We start from the raw sequence: 5413 nt of genomic DNA, 5'->3' as shown, positions 1-5413 counted from the left end.
TGTGTGTGTGTGTGTGTGTGTGTGTGTGTGTGTGTGTGTGTGTGTGTGTATTATATAAATATTACCTTGCAACACAACTAAGCACAACTATACTGTTTCACATACTAACTGTATATTATATGATACTATCGTAGCCATATCACACAAATATAGAACAAGAAGGGAGGACCAGAGACCTAGAGACCCGATCCTTTGTTCTCCTGCATAGATATCGGCAGCGTCAAACAACCTTGTCCAATGAGTTCGCAACTACATTAGCAGGTCCAATTCTTTTTGGGACTTCAGACTTGTAGCTAATGCCACAATGAGTCTCAATGCTGAGATAAATGAAGCAGTCGACAACTTTCTCATTCTCACCCACCACAGAAAAAGACGAGGTGGAGCCCTCCAAGAAGACAACAAAAGACTGGATCTTTATATTAACCCAAGAAACTTTAAGGCCAACTGGTTCCACTTCGTTAGACATCCAGAGACTCACCAAAATAACTGTGTCATCAGTAAAATCGAGTTAGTGCATCGCAATTCGGCCGAGCCACCATTTGGTCAATTATCCAGTCTATGCAGGAATTGAACAGAGCGGCAGCCAAGACACAACCCTGATGAATACCAGATCTAACTGGGAAAAAGATGTTGAGTCCCCAATCCGAACTGTATTGACTGTTACGGTGCATTACGCCATCATCAGCTCAATCAGTTGAGGAAGTATACCTCGCAGCTCCAGAATCTTCCAAAGTACATACCTGTCCACCGAATTAAATGCCTTTCGGATGTCGACAAAGGCTGTAAGCAGCCCCTGCTGAAAACTCCGCCTGTGTTCAAAGAGTACACGAAGATTCAGGATCCTGTCAGTAGATGATCTCTTTGGCGTAAACCTTGGCTGCTCCGGCCGCTGACATGCGAGCAGATAATTTCGCACTATAGTTGTGAAACGTGGACAGTATCCGGGGCCCTTAGAAGCGTGTGAACACCTCTGGTACCAAGATGCTTCGCAAGACTATGGGTTAACATTGGTCGTATTTCGTATCCAACAAATGACTGTACTCAGAAACTGGATGCGTCTTGTTACTTCTATGATTCAAGAGCGCCAAGTCAGACTGTTTGGCCATGTTGCTCCATTTTACGAAGTTAGACCCGACATTCCGTGTTCTCGTCTCTGAAAATCCAGCTGATTGACGAGTCATGTTGGTCGACCACATGCCACCTGGTCACAGCAGATGAGGGGAGGTATCTCGTGGTGATGGGGACTGAGTGAAACGCTACTCGACGGATTGCACAGGAGGACGCGGGAATACATCACACCAACTGGTGAATGTAGCAACGCGCTGCAACAGCGCATGCCCTCACACCTGACCCGTCCCGACAGTCATACAGACAACACTTCGTCAAAATCATAGGTGCAGCATCATACTCAGCCATACATATAACACGCCATCACTTCCAATTGCAGAAATCCGATTCCAGCAGTATATATATAACACCCTATTCCAGCCATACATAAAGCAAACAAAAATTACGTGTATCACAATGTGTGTGTGTGTGTGTACATTACTTCGTCAAAGTCATACATTCTTCTACCGAAGTCATCATTAAAATATTTTTGCCTCTGACATTTTTCCTCCGTATCCCCAGTAAAAATTAATACAACTTTAAATAATGTGTTTTCTTATTAAGATGTAAAAAAATATGAGATGTAGCTTGTTTGTAGTTTCGAGAATAGTAATCTTTTGAAGTGAATACCCTTAAAGGTATTCACAAAATACATGACTGCCACTGACTTTAAGAACTTTAACTCATGGAAACGAAGAGAGAGAAAAAAGAGAATTATATAACTTAGATAACTTAGTCCCAGGTCATGTCTAACTTAATAGCACCACACGGCGAAGTCTTGTAGTCATATATAGGGCACCATAGCCCACTTTAGCCAAGAGTTATTGTTGTTGGAGACATCCGGGTGTAGGAGGTTGGTCTGTGATTTTTTGTCGTAATGTTGTTGTGTCTTGAGTTCGATTTTTGTAGTGGGCGGATAGCACGGGAGCCAAGCTTCGAGTGGATTTAAAATTGATGCCAACATCATTTGTGCAATATTGATGGAATGATGTAGCGCTCATGGCGGCGTTAGAAAGTAGAGATTAAGTTTTTTTAGTCGACCTCAATTGTCAATGCCTGTCATGCCGTCTATCAAATGAGTTGCTTCGTGTAGGGAGATCACAGTGGTCAACAGTATTCAAGGTGGGGTCGGGCAAAAGTAGAGTAGAGAAGGATGATGGTGTGAGCTTCTCTAGACCAGAAAGTTCTCAGAATCCAGGAGCACATCTTGTGGGCCAAGTCAACCTTGCTGTTTACATGGGAACTCCAGCTTAGATTGTTATCAACAATTACTCCAAAGTCTCTGGTGTTGTTGGATGAAACTAGGGAGTCGCCCGAGGGAAGGGCATATGGTAGTTTCAAAGTATCCTCTTTTCCAAAGTGGATCAAATTAAACTTATCTTCATTTAGAAGAATATTGTTCTTTTCCGCCCATTGGAGAACAACAAATAGATCCGACTGAAGGCATGTTCGGTCTCTCACACCATTTATGGCCTTCTGGAGCTTGGAATCATCTGCAAAAATGTACAATGTCTGACTACGTCCACTATGTATTTGACATAGACAATGAAGTGGAGTGGGCCCAACAGAGTACCTTGTGGGACAAGACTAATGACTTTGGTTGAGCTTGATCTGATTCCCTCAAACACAAAATGTTGGGTTCTGTTCGTCAGGAAACAACCTATCCCCTACAACAGCTTTCCACGGACTCCAATGCTGGACAGTTTCTTTAGTAGGAGTTTGTGGTCCACTCTGTCAAATGCCTTGCTGAAATCAAGGTATATGACACCAGTGTTTGGAGCCTACTTCCAAAGTTTTTAAAATGTCAACAAAATGGTGCAGAAGCTGCGTTAGGCAGTCCCTGCCATCACGGAAAATATGCTGATTGGGGCTCAGCAGATTGTTGTCTTCGAGGAAGTGGGTTGTTTGAAATTTCAATACCCTCTCAAATATTTTAATGATATGAGAAGTGAGTGAAATCGGACGGTATTTCGCTGCAAGGGTTTTGTTTCCCATTTTGAAAACTGGAACGACAGACTGGAAATGAAAATGATCAGGAATGTAGCTTGCATCAAGTGAGTTCCTCCAGAGCTCAGCTTGAGGGGGTGCAATCTGATGTCGACACATCTTCAGAACAGTGGCCGGGAACTTATAGGGACCTACTGCCGAGTTGTGCTCGATCTTATGTATTTCTGTTAGGATATCAGGAGCACCAAAAAGTTATGTCAGATATGGTTAGTTAAGGGTTTACATCACTGATACTAGCCAGATCAATCGCATTCGCTTTACTGAAAACAGAGCAGCATTGTTTCTGCAGTATCTCGCACATGGATTTTGCATCATGTAGAATGTTCCTCTCATCAACCAGTGGACCAACCCTGAAAACAGTGACTTCATGTTTTTTTTTCTTTGCTTGTCAATGATGGTCATCATGCCTTTTTCGGGGTTGTGTTTTTTCGATTCGAATGATGCAATCGCAGTCGAATGGGTGAATTGTTGTTGGCAGTATTTAAGCTAGTTGATTTTCTTGGTAATTCTTTTTATTTTTCTGATAATTGATCTTCTATTTCTAGGGATTCTGCACTTAGATTTGTTTACTGATCTTAATGGGGTATGTTTTGTGCATATAGATGTTACAGTTTCTACAAATGTCTGCCATGACATATTTATGCTGGTTGTAGGGTGTGTGCATGAAGGCCCAATCAACTTGTAAAAATCATGATTGATCGCATCCCAGTCTGCATTATGAAGATCTATAGTGTCAAATGGATGTACTGGAGAGATGTCATTGGGTTTGATCTTTAGATTGTAGAATCTAGGATTATAGAGAACTATGTCATAGTCTGAGAGTAGTGATGTTTTTTGCCACTGCAATATTGTGGATAGTGTCAGTGTGCTTACTGAACACTTGGTCTAAGGTATTTTGTAACACCTTGTTGGTTCGAGAACAAGTTGGGTCAGGAAAAACTCATCCATGGAATCCAAAAGCAATTCGATTGTTTCCTTTTCATGGGTTGAGGTGGAAAAACCTGGTTTCAAGCGGCTTATGGACTAATCAACACTGGGAAAGTCCACCACAAAGTACACCATCATTAATATGTTGTCAGCATGACACTGATGAATGAAACACTTAATACAGTTGAAGCATTCCTTGATGCGTAGAATATGTGTTAAAGGTGGCCTCCGGATCCAACTAGGAAAAAGTTAGATGTTGAGCCCCTAATCTGAACTGCACAATGTGTACTGAATTATATAAGCTCTTCACACTTTGATATAATTTCCTTTGATATAATTTCCGAGAAGCGATTCTCTCTGCTCATGTAGCAGTCTACACTCCAACCACACTTCCGTAGCTTCTGCGAACATTGTTTTTTTCTTTCGAGTCCACTACAGTAATTGATACTAGTATGGCAGTTAAAGAATCACTCTTCAAAGTTACAGAACTGTCACTTGTTCCACTATTTCTTATAACTCGGTAAAGGAGCCCTCTGAGAATAATAGGTCTAGGTAACAAAGACTAAATGAGATGCCTGTGACATGGTGTGACCGGCTGACCTCTCAGCAGGTGATTTATAGTAATTTTGTATTTAGAAGGTTAATGCTGACAGAACAGACGGTGTTGGCCTGGGTATTATTGATATTAAGACCAGTAGGAAAGCCAAATTGATTAGCTATAAATTAAACCAGACTTACCAAAATGACATGTGAGTAAAACCTGTAACATGTGTAGAGGCAAACATAGTGAGAGAGTAATTAAAAATTTCGGGATGACAAGTGACTTCATACATCCATGTCCTTGTTTAAAATGTTTTAAGATGAAATAACTACGAGTGATTCATGACAATAGCTGTAGATTATAACTGCGTAGACATTTTACGTTAAACTATTCTGAATTTTGTCTATAAGGAGATCTGGGATTCAATATAATTGTATCGAAAAAACATACTTAAGTAAAGGGAAAGAAGCAGAGAAAAATACATTTTGAGCCTTGAAATAGTGGAAAATCGAAATATTTTGATTATCACATTTGCTTATGTTTAAACCATGAATTAATTCGTATTTAAAAGACAAATTAATTATAAAATTATAAAATTATAAAATTAAATATTTGTTTGAAATATATATTATATAGAAAATGGTATTTTCCTATGTTTAGGGGAAATGGTACTGAGTGCTATGACGTTCACGCTTTCCTTATTTCTAACATAAATAAAAGATTTCATTATACACTTTTCTAAACTCAAATTTTCTGATTATCGAGAATTTATCGACAAAAGCTTTGCCAATGGATTTGGTAAACGGAAACTAAAAGAAGCTCGTTGTAAAT

Source organism: Octopus bimaculoides, chromosome 3 (genome assembly GCF_001194135.2).
Source record: "Octopus bimaculoides isolate UCB-OBI-ISO-001 chromosome 3, ASM119413v2, whole genome shotgun sequence".
In the NCBI taxonomy this organism is placed as follows: Eukaryota; Metazoa; Mollusca; class Cephalopoda; order Octopoda; family Octopodidae; genus Octopus; species Octopus bimaculoides.
The sequence above is the reverse complement of the archived record's forward strand: the minus strand, read 5'-3'. Positions refer to the sequence as shown.